Here is a 17,170-nt window from a genome sequence, read left to right as displayed (position 1 = left end):
GTAATTCATGCAAAATTATGTAAACATTCCAGAGAACATGAAATTTGTACAGAGCTGATAGACCCAGTATTTTGTTTGTTCTACATCTTTGAGGATATTATCATTTCTGCTTGTAAGAAGACAAAGTGGACCCCCAGAAGCCATTGGTGAATTTCTCTCTTCAGAAGCCTGATTTTTGTGTACTTCATGCAATCCTAAAAATTAATTTTATTCCAGGGACCCAGAGAAGTTAATTATTTTCTTAAAGGAGGAAAATCCTGCAGTGCATTGTTCAGCGGTACTAGCACAGAAAACAGCTATTTGTTTCATAAAGTGGAAGGTAGTGGTTTAAATCAGAGCCTTGTTTCTATACACTAAGTGAGCCCTTGGCATTGAGTGTAACAAAGAAGCATATGACTATATTTGTTTTAGAGCCATGGATGTACCAGTCACCTAGGGGCAGTTTCTCATGATAAATTTACTTACATTGTCTTCTCATCTCTGTTCCTTCTTACCTCCAACCCCTGCCTTTACTTTGTTCTTGTTGCCCTGGGGACAGGTGACTTGGATAAATGTATATTTTAAAAAGGTCTTCCAAAGTATTCCATTATGTAGGTCTCTCCATCCTTAACATGAGAACTGTAATGCAGTGGAAAGTGTTAAACTTCAAGTGAGAAGACACTGTTGGATTCGAGGGTTGGCCTGGCACATTTCCTAAGTAAACTACTGTGTTAGGTTGCAAGCGACAGAAATCCAAGTCAAGTTAGCTTTAGCCACGAAGGGGAATTTTAGGGTTTACATGTCCAGGAGTAGTTCTGGCTGGCTTCATGTATAGGTGGATCAGGAGCCCAAGCAATGTTGTAAGGGAACTTCTGTTTTTCCTTTTCTTTCCTTTCCTTTGCTTTGTATTGATGTTATTCTCAGATTCTACGTAGTGACTGCCTCCTAGCCCCCTCCTTCCTCCACACAGTTTAGGATTCCTCTTTCTCCTAGTTCAACAGACTTCCGAAGATGGAAAAACTTTCTTTTTCCAATAAGTTCCCTAAAAGTCTTATCTCTATTCATTGGCTTGACTTATCTATTCTTACAATCCCTGAACTAATCATTAGGGCAGTGGGAATGGAATAACCCACCTAATAGCCTTACTCCTGGGCAGGGAAGGGATCTCTTATACTTATCTCTATAGTTATTATGAGTATCTGGCTGTCATTTCTTTTATATTGATCCAGCTGTTCAATAGTTTGTGTATGCCCCTGTCCCTGGGTTACAGAGTCAACCTTAGAGTTTATTGTTTATTTAATTTATTTTTGCATATCATGGCTCACTTTTATTAAAAGCTTCATTACTACAGTTGGCAGCAATTTACATTTTATCTTACATGACAACAGTTTTCAAAGAAACCTTTAGAGTTTAGAATGAAGACAATCCCCTTCTGGACCTCATGATTTTGGGCTGAGAAAGTGATAGGATCCTCACAGGAAAATTACACCAGAAGAAAGGGAATTGAATATCCATTTTCTAGGAAATGATGTCATCACTCATGAGTCATGGTTTCTTCCTATGTTAAATAGAAAATATCAGTTATTTGCTCAGATGTTCTTAATTATCCATTCTAATTTTTTTTTATGAAAAGAAACAGTGCCCGGTAGACTTTTGTAGTACCTATTATGTGTTATTGTAAACAAATAGATGTTTGTGCACAAATAGTTGTGTGTATCTGTACACGCTGCTTAGTTTTCACATAAGGAAGCTGAGACACAGAGATGTCACCAAGGGTCACTGACAAACGGAGACAAGATCAGTTCTGTATCTATATTTTCTAGTGGAGAATTATCACCTCTACACACGCACACTCCTGTGTGCACACACACACACGCTAGATCATGTTCACATAGTCATGTCTTTTCTTTTTTCTTTTTTTTTTTTTGGTACCGGGGATCGAATTTGGGACCTGGTGCTTGTGAGGCAGGCACCGGAACCACTGCGCTAAATCCCCGGGCCAACATAGTCATGTCTTAGACTTAGGGTGTTAATACTTTAAGAGTATTTTAGAATTTATGAACATTTCTTTGGAAATAAAAGTATCAATTCAAGACTGAGCATATCAAATGCTGCATTTGGAGTACTATTACCATAAAGGGTCAGGTGTCTCAAAGCACTGAGGAGAAGAATCATAGAGCAAAGATAAAGTACATTGGAACCTGGGGTCTCATGTCTTTAGCTATGACTCTTATAATAAGTCAGTAAGAGTACAAATTTAGCTTTTACTGAAGCTTTCGATACTTTTCATATCTCACTAGCTCAAGTTCCTGTATATTTTGTATACATTTCATTTGTCATTATTATTTATTCGCCTAGGGCTGAAGGATTCCTACCCTTTTCCACTTCTGATAAAGGTTTCACCTAGAAGTCACTAGCTAAGAATGGGAACTACAACCAGCACAAGGTTCTCCATCTTATTCATGTGAAAATCATTTATTGAGTGCTTATTCTTTGTAAGTTTGGATGATATATAAAGATGAGCCACTTTCATATAGATAAGGCCTGGGTATAAATCATTGCAATACAAAGTTGATAGTAACATATGTCATGGGAAAGGAATAGAGAAACTGCTATAAGAAGTGAGAGGATAAAAAATGAATTTTAGAGGGATTAAAAGTGCTGTTCTTTGGCATCTTTTGAGTACAGGGCAATGACTGACTTTAAACATGGTTAGGCTAAAGGAAGTAGTATGCTTGCATTTAATTCTAGGAGCAAGGGAAGTTTTCTGAAGAAGGAATTTAAGCTAAACATTGAGACGTAAGATTTAGAATTAAGAGAACTTCAAGGAATCCTGTTCAGCGTTTGTTTCTCCTTGGGATAGGGAACCCTTTAGAATATTTACAGTCACACAGGGTGGTGCTCAATTTGGAAAGGACAACTTTGTGTGAGAGTTAGGAATAGGCACCCCAGTGTTGAGAGGAGAGAGAGGAGATCTAGATGAAGCTCACTGCCTGAGAGGTAGGTGATGCTGGGAGTTGGGGAAAGACGGGTGTGGCAGCCATCTCTCCTCTGCTTTCCAGGTAGGGTACACAGCTGCTCAAGACCAAGGGAGGTTTGTGCATTTAAAGAAATGCCCATTGTCAAATGGGGAGGGGGAGAGGCAATGGGAAAGGCAAAGATACTGGCAGGGTATACAGAAACTGGCTGTGGTCTTCTCTAGAAAATAGGTTAATGAAGAGGGCTGAGTGGGCTCGTATTTCTTACCATAGGTAAGCTCTGTTCTTGGTGTTGGGAATAGAACATGAAAAAGTGAACTTTTAGACTAGAATGGAAAGTCAGCCAACACCTATAGTGAGTATTATGAATCCTCCCAAATAAATCACCCCAACCACCAATTGTCTCTGTTAGTCTTAGTTTAAAATTTTACTTACTAGTAACTATTCTGTTTTCATTTACTTCTTTCATTCGTTCATTTTGTGTATCTGTGGATGAAATATTTGAGCACTTGCTATGTTCCAGATGCAGTGATAGACACCTGAGTACAACAGTGAATTAGACAGGCGGTAAACCCTGTCCTTTAAAATCTTATATTTTGGAACAGCACCATGCTGTAACCCGAGGCAGCCCCAGGCCCTGTTTTCCACTACACTGGTCATTGCTTCATTAATCTTTTTCCATAGAGTGACACCAACAGATCAGATCACAGCGTCCACTCATCATATTTAATCATCTGTCAACTCAGTGTGATTCCATATGAAAATATCACTACCTATTGTGAAACTAAAAGTTAAACTAGCAGAGATCTACAACTTACAAGAAGTTTTAAAAACCGAGCAACAGTTAAGAAGATTTTTATCATAGTAATTAATTACAAATGATTATTAATGAGATAAATTAATGATGTCCTCTTTTTACTTCTCTCCATCTCTCCATCTTTTCCTACATATATATGTCAGTAGAAGGAAGCTAGCCTATGGGATCAGGAAACACTTATTTCTTGAAAGCGTTTGAGAGAAAACATGAGGGAGGGAAAGAACTGAATAGGAAATTGACTTAAAATAACTTGACTATCTTTGTAGCTGTCAATCTTCACTATGGAGTTTCTTCTCTAAATGTATAAGCATTTAAACTGTGGAGAGTCATGATTTATGTGGGGAGATACAAGTCATTATGCAGATGAAATGCCCATGGTTGGGAGTTTCTCAGCTGTCACTTTTGTCATCTTCATCAGTTTTAAAAATTGTCAAGAACTTGTACCTAGCATGTGGATCTCACTCCTTGTATACTTGTTTTAGTCTGTAGAATCATGGTACATTAGTTTGAGTACAAGGCCAAGGGCATCCCCTTTAAATGAAAAGGAGAAAAATGTAAAATTCCACCTGCTTTTTTCTGAAGAACCTTTCAGTGAAGCAGTAATATGCACTACAGATGTACTAATTATTGGTCTCTGATGACGAATGCTGCCTTGAATGACTGTTGAAAATTTTAATTTTGCCAAGTCCAGCACCAAACATGTACAATTATTCTATGTTGGTGGTTTGCTTCTTGTAATTCATTGTGATACTCGTGGGAAATTGTAGAATTTAGTTATCTAATTGTAAGAATATGGTCACAAGAAGTTTGTTAACTGAGAAAATTAAGAAGTCATTTCTGGGAATTTCCACTAGTCTGTTTGTTAAAAGAATTCCAGGAAACTTTAAGAGATGTTGTAAAAGTTTTACGGGAGAAAAACAGGTTTTCCTAGCTTTCTTAGTAACCATTGTCCGGGGTCAGAGGACTGCGACCCAATGACTCTACAGATGGTGAGAGAGATACGGTTCACTATGCACATCTGTGATGTTTGCAGTGGGCCGGTGGGCTTGACTTCTGCTGAGGTCACCCGCTTTCTTGGTACCATCTGATAAGAAGGCTGTGGTGTATTCTTAGATGTATGGATCGGTGAATGGAAACAAGGGACATGTAAATTCACCTGTAGCTTTTATGAGTCACTTAGAGTCACTTGTTATCACCAGAGGTTAAAACCAAAAAGACAATAGTCAGAATGACTAAGCTGAATTCTTATATGTATAAAACCCTTACCTCTTTCCTTTGTGATTGTCGAATAGTGTCAGGAGACTTAACTGCTGTTCGTCCCCCAGGCTGTCTCCTTTTCTTTCTTTAAAGGTCAATGCTTTCTGGGGTCTCTGGTCTCCCTCTAGAGAGACCACTGACAAGTGGCACCCGAACAGCGGAGGTAAGGTGAAAATAAGGGAGTGATCGGCATTCTGTGAGTCAGGGAAGACTCAGGAAATTCTGGGTAACAATGGGACAGGGGTCTTCACAGTTTGGTGAAGCCGTTTCAGACCTTAAACTTTTATTAAAAAAGTTTGGATTTCAGATCCATAAGGAGGATCTTAAACAATGTTTGCATATGGCAAACGGATTTTATAATTTGGCTGAGTTCAAGGAGGGCTGGTCCGAGGATAAATGGAGCGAAGTGCTTGCTTGTATTCGAAAGGCTTATAGAGAAGGAGTTAACGATTGATGTCAGGTTTTGGGGAACTGCTATTGCAATACAGCTTGTTCTTCCTGTGCTGAAGGTTTAACTGCACAAACAGAGTTATCAGATCAGGCTAAATTAGCTCTTAAAGAACAAGGTTTAATTGAGGAAGATGAGAAAAATGTGATAAATGATTTAATTCAAATTATACCTCAGGATAAGGATGATAAATCTGATGAAGGGTTTCCTTGTCCTTTGGCTCCTTTACCTCCCCCTCAAGTTATACCCTCAGGTCCTTCTATGTTAACTCCAGCTGAAGAAAAAATTAGAAACCTTTGTTCCTCAGCACAAGGAGCAAAAATGTCTAATAAAACTATAAACATATACATTTCATATACATTTATAGGCTCTTTGTATTAGCCTGGAAGTGTTCATGTAAAGAACAACGAGGGTGTCTCCAAAGGAGAAGACCTTGGCTAGGGATTTAGCTCAGCAGTTTTGCCACCTGCTGCACAAGCACAAGGACCTGAATTTGATCCCCCCCCCCCCAAAAAAAAGGCCAAAGGAGAAGACCTTTCTCTCCCCTTCCCTGTGTGGAGACAGGATGATCTACAACTGTTTCTCAGGGATTCCATTTCCTGAAGCCACACTCATGGGTTCAGCAGTTGACATCTGGAAAAACCCCATTCTGAAGCTGCTGGATTTCAACCTGGAATGCTCTGCATGAACTTGCTGCTTCCCTTGCCCAAGAGGTTGTGGAGACCCTTTTTCTCTTTGTACAGGTGCCTGCTGCAGCAGTGAGCTCAGGGCACCTCCATTACTTTGCTGCTCTGATGAAAGATTGGGCTCCTGTTGCTCTAAATCACTTGGATTCTGGTATGGCAAACATTGGCCCTGGAATGGCAACTGGTAATTCTCTTGGTAATACTGAGTTGGTCACATCTGTTGCAGATGGTATCCCCGGTGGTTTGGCACCTGTCCTTGAAATATCGAATATTGATAAGGAGCACCATACTCCTCTTGCTGCTGGTTTCTTTCCCAACCACTGAATTTTTTTTTTTTTTTTTGGTACTGGGGATCGAACTTGTGACCTTGCACTTCCAAGGCAGGCGGTGGAACCACTGAGCTAAATTCCCGGCCCTTGACCACTGAAAACATAATGGGAAAGGAAGGTCAGAGCATTCTGGCTTTGGCCTGCCTCCTATCCGACATTTTCAAAACACTGCATAGTTGTATTAGGATAAGTAAATGAGTCTGGTGTGGAGTTGGAAAAAGGTCCATTTGCTGGGGCACCTTGACCCTCTAGGGGACATCGTGACTTCCTGTTAATGCCTGTGACCAAAGAGTCACCTGAGCCAATGTGTCCACTGAGAATCATCTGGGTTTCCATGGAAGGGTAGCCAGCTCTATGTAGTAGGGTCTCCTGGTCATGCAAAGAAGTCTGATTCATGGAAGCATTGTCAGATTGTGCCTGGTTATTTGGAGACACCATGGACTGAGACCTTTTGACATAGAACCTATTTAATTTCCAGATTGCAAAGATTCTCTTTCTCTCTGTAGGTGGTAGTCTGCATCTTCTACCTTTGAACCACTTCTTAATGACATGCAGATCACAGTGAAGTGGATAGGCAAGTTCTTCCTTGGTTGTGAAAGTAGAGTAAGGATTCTGTTCAAATGATTGTTCCAGAATCTAATTCGTCCTCTGTAAATCTGTGTGGAGGTCTTGTTTTCCGTCTTGCACATTTTCTTTTTTGTGCTTCGTTATGATCATCTTTTTTACCTGAAGATCCTTTGGAAGCCGTGTCAAATATCCAGTGCACCCTCTCCAAGTAACACTTCTCTCCAAGGTCGCTCTGAGAACTGCTGTCCCAGGTGAGGTGAGTGTGGAAGTTGACTTCAGGGTTTTGAAGGACAAGGCTCTTCATTTTGGTCAGCAGCAATTTGAACAAGTGAGGAAGGCCTGTGAGAGGAATAGCTTCCCATTTTGTTTTCATGCTCCTCTGTGACTTTTGTGTCTGTTGTAAAGGCGGCAAAATCCAGAAAATATTCATGTCTGTGTGTGTGCACAACATGTGCATATAAAGTGGTCTGTGGATGTGTGCAGAGGCTGAAAAACAGGGTAGTGAGTAGGAATAGAGTAGCACAAGACACTATGGGGCAAACAGCAGTGTGGAACAAACCTAAATCAGCTTGAAAAATGTGAAGACTGAAAAAAGATTTGCCAGAATAAGGCATCTCTAAGCTGAGATCTTAGAAGGTAAATAGACATTCTCCAACTAAAGGGAGTGTTATGAGAAAGAGTATAGTATTCCAAGTAAGGGCAATACTAAATGCAAAAGGCTTGAGCTGAAACAAGAGGGTGTTTGACACTTCACAGACCTAAAGTAAGATCACTGTTCTGTGATGCAGAATGGGAACTGTAGGTAATGGACAAAAAGATAGATCATGGCCCGTCTCAGCATGATCAAAAAGTGTGGTGAATGTTTAAATTTTTAAACATACTGCCATTAATCCCTGTCAAGTACTCCCCCTCACTTCAGACACACTCAACTCACCATTCTTGTTATTTTCTGAAGAAGTTGTGGAAGTCCTCTTTCATGAGTGTCTTGAATTTGCATTGTCTGGCTGCTTCCATGACTTGAATTCATTCAAAATGTTTACCTTTTATGATCATTTTGACTTTGGGAAAGAGCAGAAGTCTCATGGTGCCAGATCTTGTAAATAAAGAGGATGAGGACACCTTGTAATGTTTTTATTTGTCAGAAATTGCTGCACCAGAAGTAATGTGTAATAGAAAACATTGTCATGAGGGAGGATGAAGCCATTTGCCCATTTGTCAAGCTGTTTACTAAACATATAATCTCTTATGTGCTCTAATAATCCTTTTTAATATACAGAGTTCATTGTACAGTTTCTGAATACAAACTAAACTTGCACAATTCTAGAAAGATCATAAAACACAATCAACATCACCTTGGTGTTGGATCTTGATTGAAGAACTACCTCACAGGAGAAGACCGTAGATCCACGGTTGATCTTTCCTGATGACATTTCTTAAGCTGGAATCTGAAGTGGCATATTCTCGAAACTCGAATGAAATTGACAAATATTTTAATGCGGTGTTTGTGATCAGTGATTTATAGCACATGTCAAAGCCTACCTTCTGTCAACCATAGCTCAAAACTGACTGATGGTAAATAACACACATTGTCACTAGGGTTCAACGTGCCACTTCTTGTATGAAAGATCCTTGCTTTTCCATCAGTTGTCACTCAGCAGCAGAATTCATTCTAGTTGTGATCACACTTCATAATGAGGCAGATGAGAAAAATCAGTTATTGGATAGTTCTAAATAGATATCAGAGTCTATTGCCAAATATGACATATTTAATTCATAGGAGTGACTGGTCACTGTGTAAACACTTCAAAGCTTAGTGGCTCTAATCAGTGACACTTATTTTTCACAAATCTGTAGGTTAACGGGACTCAGCTGGCCCTGCCTCTTGTGGCATAGGCTAAGGCCATCTGAGTGGCTTTGGTCACCTCGGGTCTGGATTGAGGCTTCCAGTTCCAAGAAATCTCTCAGGTTCCTGGGCTTGTTTCTCCTCCTGATTTCCGATTACTTGGCCGTCTGCTCTGAGTTTCCTTACAACTCAGAAGCCAGCTTCCTAGAGTGAAAGAGGAGCAAGAACTGCATAGCATCACTTCTGGAGCAAGGTGTTGGTCACAGCAAGCAAGGAGGCTGACTCAGCCTGAAATACTGACTCCCACTGATGGCATGAATTGTTGGCAATCATGTTCACAGATAAATTACCTTACCTTTTTCTCAGAACTTAGAAAATAATGCGCAGCAATTCAGAATATGAAGGTAAAAGTAGAACTGAACAGTTACAGGGACTTTAATTAAATAATATGTCAGAGTGAGTTGTACGTGTGGGTGGCTGCATGGTAGTGAAGGATACGTAGATGTATAAAAGGCTCAAAATTTCTAGAAGTATTAGAATCTTATCAGGTACATAGTGTGAAGGCAAAAGCCCCATAGTTCCCAAGAGAATTAAAGTGCCATGACATCACATTGTAATTAACATGCATAAGTTAAGAAAGATCTAAGTTATCAAGAAAAAGGCTAATCTAATGAAATGTATTCTCTGTTTTAATAGATAGGAAAATAGTTAATGCATTACAGAAATTTTGCATAATAAAGACCATTTAATTTTTTTAAATTTTGAGATCAAAAGCATTTGTATCAGTCAGTGCTTACTAGAGAAGCAGATTCAGGGCATGATATACAAATATAGAAGAGTTTATAAGAATGCCTCATAGTGGTCACCCACAGAGGCAGGTGTGGAAGAGTGCAGAAGGTCTGCCTGCACACTGGGGATCTGTAGGATCTGGTCTAAGGCCTGGAGCTCAGTGTAGTGTCCTGTGAGAGTCCACATCAGGAGGCTGAAAAGTCTGCGATGGAAGCCAGGAGGCATCCAAGGTGAAGGTGAAGACTGGAGCTCTTCCAAAGAAACAGAAGTGAGCCTTCTCCTTCCTTTCCCTTTTATTCCATTCAGGCAACAAGCCTATTGGTTGCTGTCACTCATGCTCAGGGTGAGTCTTCCGTAAATCCTTTCAGTAAATCCCTTCAGCCACACCCGTAACTATGCTGATCCAATTTAGTTGGGTGCTTCTTATTCAGGTTGACATAATCAATTAGCTATCAAACTACTTGTATGAAATTCACATACTAATAATAATTTGTTTCCCAACCATGCATGTCACAGAAAATGAGTCTCCTTGGTAATTATTTTCACAGTTTATTATTTTCAAGCACAGTCCTGCACACTTACTAGGTTCTTGGGAAATGCTTGCTGATTAAAATCAGGTCATGAGTTAAAAGTGAGGGTGGATGTTATCTTCACATCCGAAGGAAAATTTTTTTTCACAAAAGTTCATCTTACGGCTACTAAAAATATGAACAATAGACTTTTCCTTTTCATAGCACTAATGACACTTGAGTGGATTAATTATGCTTTTGTTCATGTTAACCGATGGCATATATACAAGGCCCACAGCACAGATTCAAGGAATTATATTAGTCACGGTTTTGTTGCAGGTAATAGGAAAGAAAATGGGCCTAATGAGAGGGCGGGGGGGACAAGCACCTTAAACCGTGGTGGAGTATGCTACATAAAAAGGATTAGCTTCTGAGTAATAGACTAGGGAGGGGGCATGCACACTCTGAAAAATTGAGAGGTAATTGAGCAATTTTTTGAGACATGGACGGTAAAGTTAAAAAGCTTCTGCATAGGGAAATAGTCAACAAAATGAAAAGGCCACCTACAATATAGGAGCAAATGTTTACAAACATTTACCTGATAAAGGGTTAATATCCAAAACTTATCAGAAACTCAGATAGCTCAGTAGTAAAAAAAAAAAAAAAAAAAAAAAGCAAAAGCAACAACAACAAAAACCCTCCAAATAACCCAATTAGGAAATGAGACAAAGAACTAAATGTTTCTGCAAAGAAGGTATACAAATGGCCAAGAAGTATATGCAAAGGTATCATTAAGAATCAGGAAATGAAAACAGTGAGATATCACATCATATCAATAACAACAAAAGATAGCAAGTGTTAAGGATGCAGAGAAAATTCTCTACATTGTTGAATGTAAATTGGTGCAGCCACTTTGAAAACCAGTGTGAAGTTTCCTTAAATACCAAAAACAGCATACCTGCCATAAGTGATTCAGCAACCCCATTTCTGGATATATAGTCAGAGGAGTTGAAATCAGAATCTTGAACAGATGATTTGTGCTCCTGTGTTCATTGTGGCATTACTCACAGCAATGAAGACATGGGAGCAACCTGAATTTCTGTTAAAAGATGAATGAATTAGGAAAATGCGGCGTACACACACAGTGGAATATTAGTCTTTAAAGAGAAGTAAGTCCTGTTATTTGAAACAACACTGATGAAGCTGGGGGATGTTATGCTAAGAGACATAAACCAGACTCTGGACAAATATTAAGTGATATCATTTATTTGAGGAATCATAAATAGCCATACATAAAACAACAGTAGAATGATAGTTGTAGGGGCTAGAGTTGTAAGGGGAACAAGACAGCATAAATCAAAGGGTAAAAGTTCCAGTTTTGCAAGATTAGTACATTTTAAACATTTACCTTATATCATTTGCTAATAGCAATACTATGCTGTGTAACATAAAATCTTGCTAAGAGGATACATCTTATGGGGCACATTCTTATCAAGCACAAAAATAATAGGACACTAATTGCAATCTTATCTTCTATATCTGAAATTCTGTTCTCACATTGGCTCATTCTGCTTCATAGACTTTCACTGGAGTTTTTAATCTCCTGGAAATCTGTTTGCATCTGTTTTATGGATTCCATTTGTTTCCTGTATTGGGATTCCATCATGTTCCTCAGATCCTCTATTGTTTTATCTGTGTCCTCTCTAGATTTATGTCTTGCACTATGGGCACAATCTCTGCTGTTATGTGAGAAATTATTTCTGATTTCATTTTTTCCAGATCCTCTTTCATTGCTAGTTCAGGGAGTCCAGGTGGCTGAGTATCAGAGAGTTCCCTCTCATTTCCCTTTGGGGTTGCCGTAGGTGATGTGGAAGTCTGGTTCTGAGACTTGTTTATGTGTCTTCTCATTTTGATGGGGCGAGTGGGTAGGGGTGGGTGTGGGGTGGGGGGGTTGCTGCTGGTGCCCGCGTGACTCACCACCTCTGTGCTGGGAGCAGTGGTAGGTTGGCCTGGAAGCCTCCTACTCTGCACTGGGAGCTGTGGCACGTTGACCCGGAATTTGCCTCTGTGCTGGGAGCTGTGATAAAAACGCAATGGTATTGGCAAAGAAACAAACCTGAGGACCAGTGGAACAGATTAGAAGATGCAGAAACAACTCCAGACACACTCAGCCACCTCATCTTCGACAAAGGAGCCAAACACCCTCACTGGAGGAAAGATTGCCTCTTTAATAAATGGTGCTGGAAACCTAGGTTTCAACTTGGCAGAGATTAAAACTAGACCTATATCTCTTACCATGCTGTAAACTAAAATCAAAATGGATGAAAGATCTAAACATTAAAACAGAAACGCTGAACCAGCTGAAACAGAGGCTAGGTAGAACTCTTGAAGACATTGGTGTAGGAAAAGATTTTATGAACAAAACCTCAGTTGCCCGTGAACTAGCACAATCAACAAGTGGGATCTCTTCTTACTAAAAAGCTTCTGCACAGCAAGAGAAACCACCAACAGTGTGAAGAGACAACCCACAATGGGGGAAAAAATTTTCCCCTGCTGTTCCTCAAACAAAGGAAGAATCTAGAATCTATAAAGAACTTAAAAAAGTCAGACCTCCCAAATTTGAAGTCCCAGTCCAAAAATGGGCATCTGAAATCAGCAGACATTTCTCACACAAAGAAGTAGAAATGGCAAATAAACATATGAAAAAGTGTTCAACATCACTGGTCATTGGAGAGATGCAGATGAAAACACACTGAGAGTCCACCTCATCTCAGAAGGAATGTCTGTTATCAAGAAATCAACCAATAGCAAATGCTGGCAGGGCTGTGGGGAAAGAGGAACCCTGCTCCACTGCCGGTGGGAGTGTAGACTGGTGCAACCAGTATGCGAATTAGTATGGAGATACCTCAAAGAACTAGGACTGGAAGTCCCATTTGACCCAGCTATTCCCCTGCTGGGGATCTTCCCCAAAGAATTAAAAGAATCATACCATAGTGATATATGTGTACCCATGTTTATAGCAGCACAGTTTGTAATAGCTGAAACTTGGAAATAGCCCAATTGCCCATCAACTGGAGACTAGATAAATAAAATGTGTTTTTTTCTAAAATGGAGTACTACTCAGCCATAAAAAATGAGAAATCAGAGACATTTATAGCTAAGTGGATGCATATTGAGGCAATGCTCTTAAGTGAAATAAATAGAACACACATGTGTAAATACCAAATAATTTTTCTAGTGTGAGAAACTGAAAGTGTAAATAAGGACTAAAAGGTATAATAGATAATGTGAAATAGGAAGAAAAGGGGCAAAGGGGAAGGGGTAGAGGAAAGGAAAGAAGGGAATGGAATTAATATGAGAAAATGAAAAAAAGGAAACAAAGTCTCTGTAAATAGGGAGGACTGGACGGGTTGAAGGGAGGGCAGCGGAAGGGGGAAAAATAAGAACCAAGAGAGAGTATGTAAAGGTGCCAATTTCCAACCATGAATATCATTATATTGTATACCTAAAATGTACCAAGAAAAAAAATAATACAACATTAGGAAACTTCTGGAGACAATGGCTAAGTTAATGCCATCGATTATGGTGAGGGTTTCACAGGACATGCTTAGCCAGAACTCACAGAGCTGTGAGCCTTAAATAGGCAATGGACATACAGCTCTGTGTGTGTCCGTCATACTTCAGTAAAGTGGTTTAAAAAAGAAAAAAATGATAAATTCTCATGACACTTTTCATGTTGGAGAATGTGACTCAGCCTCCGGCAGCCACATGGCTCAGCCATGAAGGAACCCCTCAGATTCAGCTGGCATTAAACCACTCTTCCATGAGTATCGCATATGAATTCTCTTAAGCCTCCAAAATCTCCCTAATAGGACCCCCACCTCATACAAAAATTTTACACTCAACCTTCATCATGCTTGATTCTCTATACTTTGCTCGGACATGTACAGTAATAGGGAGCTCATTGACATTATAGGATTTTGGTTAGTGAAAAATGCAGGTTCTTAAATTAAAAACTTACCTGAAAGTATGATTTATAATTGATAAAGTGCTTTCCCTTGAGTAAATGACATCCTCTCTAAACTTTACCCTGCAAAATAGCAGAATGGAAGAGAGAGAGGAGGGATAGTATTTATATCACAAGGCTGATAAAGGATTAAATAAGTTAATGCAAGTATAGCACTTATTAGAGTGCCTGGCCTATCTTCGTTTCTCTGTAGAAGTTATTATTAATTTTTAGTTCAATCCTACAATTGCTCAACATTATCTTTCCAGTGAAATAGCATACTTGAAGTATTTTGTGTCCTTATCTCCTTGGATACTTGCAATTGTTCTGTGTAGGCGTCATCTTTGTTCTTACTCTTCTGATGAGAAGACAAAGACCCGAGCTCTCTGCTGGTTGCTGTGTACCTTCTCTTGCAGGCAAGAAATGAAATTTTATTCTGTCAACAAGACTCGCTAGACAAAGCTGGTGCGTGTCAGTTTTTCTCAGGTCCCCTGACCCTTATTCAGGGCACCTCCTCTCCTCATTATTGAGGAATTACATATTTCCCAGCATGTCCACTTGCTAAACTGAAGACTCTCAGATCAGCCAACTGTGCCTTTGGAGGATGGCCTTTGCTTTCCTTCTGTTGGATATTTTAGACTTTAAATATGACTCTGAAAGTGTTAGGAGTTTTTCCATGAAAATGAATTCCAGGCATCAAGGAGAGAGGATGAGTGGAATTTAGGATCATTAAAGGCCATGATATACAAGTGACTATTATTTTCTGCCTACACAGAATGGCATCTCTTTTCCTAGGTATCTGGAGGCAGGAGGATAATTCAGGTCACTTAGCAGTTACAGTGTTATTGGGGCAGGGTCCTGGATATTTAGATAAGAATGGACTTTCATGAAAAGTGGGTAGGTCCTAGATCCAAGGGGTATGAGGGCTAAGAAGCAATCACTGCAGTCTAATCTTATTCTCCTTTAAGGGATAAAGTGGGAGTTTACCCTAAGGATTAGAGGGAGATTGGACCTTGAGTCAGCAAGAATGAATGTCAGAATTTATGGTAGAATCCAGGGATTCTAACTCAGAACCTAAGGATTCCAAATCTGCAATAAAATGACACTGATGAAATTTCCATCTTCTCTTTGGAATGAGTAACCTCACTGAGCCTGTGGGCAATGTGCTTGACTCTTCTTTTAAAACATGTTTCTCGAAAGATTTAGTCACATTCCCCTCAAAGGTGGTCCTACATGCACACAAGTCCTTTGTTTTTGTCTGAGAGTTAGAGTCTTCTTTTTTTGGGGGGCGGTCCCCAGGAATCGAACTCAGAATACTGTGCAGCTGAGCTACACTCCCAGCTCTGAGAACTAGAGAGTCCCTAACCCTGCTCAGCAGGGAGAGGCTGCCGAGGGTTGGATTCCGGCCAAGGATGTGCCTCTCTGTGTTTCCATGTATTTTAGGCGTAATCCTGTTTTTAGTACAAAAGCAAAATGCAGCAGAAATGTGGCTGTATTTGGAGATACATTTCACATAATCGAACCAAGGCTGGAGTGAACAACCTCAATTTAATTACTGTTCTGACAGCTGGGAGGCAATTAATCCCTCTCTCACTCCTCCTTCCTCTGCCCCCGCTTTAAAGTGTCACTTCTTTCTTTCCCTCCCTCTTGTATTAATTAGAAACATGCTGTAGGGTGAAAGGTGACCAGTGTGAAGCTGGAACAGTGTCACCGGAGCCCCTTTGATAGCACACCAAGCTTGCAATGGGAGGACGCTGATCACCAACACAAGAGCATCTGCTGTTCAGGCAGGAAGCCCCAGGTGTGGAGCTGGCCCCGGGCCTGACCGTGGCTGCCACCCACCTGCGCCATGACTGGGGCAAATGGCTTCGTCTCTCTGTCATGTTTCCACAGCTGGGAATCAAGGACTGTCCATTTCTCTACTGTCTAGCCATATAAGGGGGTAAAAAAAAAGTTACTTTGCTTAAAGTACTAAAAGCATCTTTTTGGTGTAGAAGATAAAGACTCCCAAAATGACTCTTTTCCACAACAGCCATTAACTAGCTTGGAGATTGAAAAAGTTAGAGGAGGTCTTAAAAAGTTAGAGGACGTCTTAAAAAGACGTGTAAGTGTGGTGCTGGGTTGTTTCCTAGTCTCTTCTTCTTAACAAATTGTCCCCTTTGCTCCACTGCATGTCCTCCACAGAAAGCAGGGGCTTAGCACCGGCAGGGGCCGACTTCTGGAAAACAGTGAAGAGAAATAGGCTCTGGTACCCAAGAATAAGGACCAAGGGACCAGGGTGAATTCCTTCCCGGCTCTTTTGAATGTTACATGGAGCATTTTTTTTTTTTTGTACCTAGGATCGAACTCAGGACCTTGTGCTTGTGAGGCAGGCGCTGGAACCACTGAGCTAAAGCCCCGGCCCCTACATGGAGCTTTTTGTTGTGTTTATCCTAGGTGCCAGATATAGCTAGACATTTGTTTTCATCCTCACACACACAAAAAGGAATGATTTTGGAGTTCAAAGTAGAAAGGATTAATCAAGCTAGAAGAACTGTAGGGGAAGTGACTTTTCTAAGTCACTGCCTATTTAGTTTTGAAAATAGGGATAATAATGCAAAGTTTGCTAAATCCTAGTCGGAATTTTAGATTGTTAATTCAGTTCCTCTATAATTCCTTTCTCCTATTTGAAGATGGTTATGGCCCCAAATCTCATTATGTTAACTGAGTAACTCTTTCCATGTGTAAACTACTTGTAGGAGAGCTAATAAAATATACACTAATGCAGTTTGAGGACATCTATCTTTTCTCCAAGTGCCTTTGATCCATCTAGGGTAACTTCTTATTCACATCTGCATGCTCAGGTTTTGTTGTTCTTGTTGTTTGTTTCTGAAATTGTCTCCTGTTTGCTTGAAAACTATAGAATTCAATCACAGATGAGACATTCTGTATCCTTTCGGTTGCGATTTTTCACAAATGTCAG

At 40.1% G+C, this 17,170-nt stretch overlaps 1 long non-coding RNA gene and 1 pseudogene across 1 annotated transcript in view; one reads left to right on the top strand and one right to left on the bottom strand.

Moving 5' to 3' along the window:
* LOC110345035 (uncharacterized) overlaps positions 1–17,170 on the top strand; it is a 172,068-nt gene that overhangs the window by 68,227 nt on the left and 86,671 nt on the right. The gene's annotated exons all lie outside the window — the stretch shown is intronic.
* Positions 6,642–7,365, bottom strand: LOC147823002 (cytoplasmic polyadenylated homeobox-like protein; annotated as a pseudogene).

This window comes from Heterocephalus glaber, unplaced genomic scaffold, assembly GCF_053883595.1.
Source record: "Heterocephalus glaber isolate CG9 unplaced genomic scaffold, H.glaber_assembly_v1.0 deba00001606, whole genome shotgun sequence".
In the NCBI taxonomy this organism is placed as follows: Eukaryota; Metazoa; Chordata; class Mammalia; order Rodentia; family Bathyergidae; genus Heterocephalus; species Heterocephalus glaber.
This window is presented reverse-complemented; position numbering and strand designations above follow the sequence as displayed.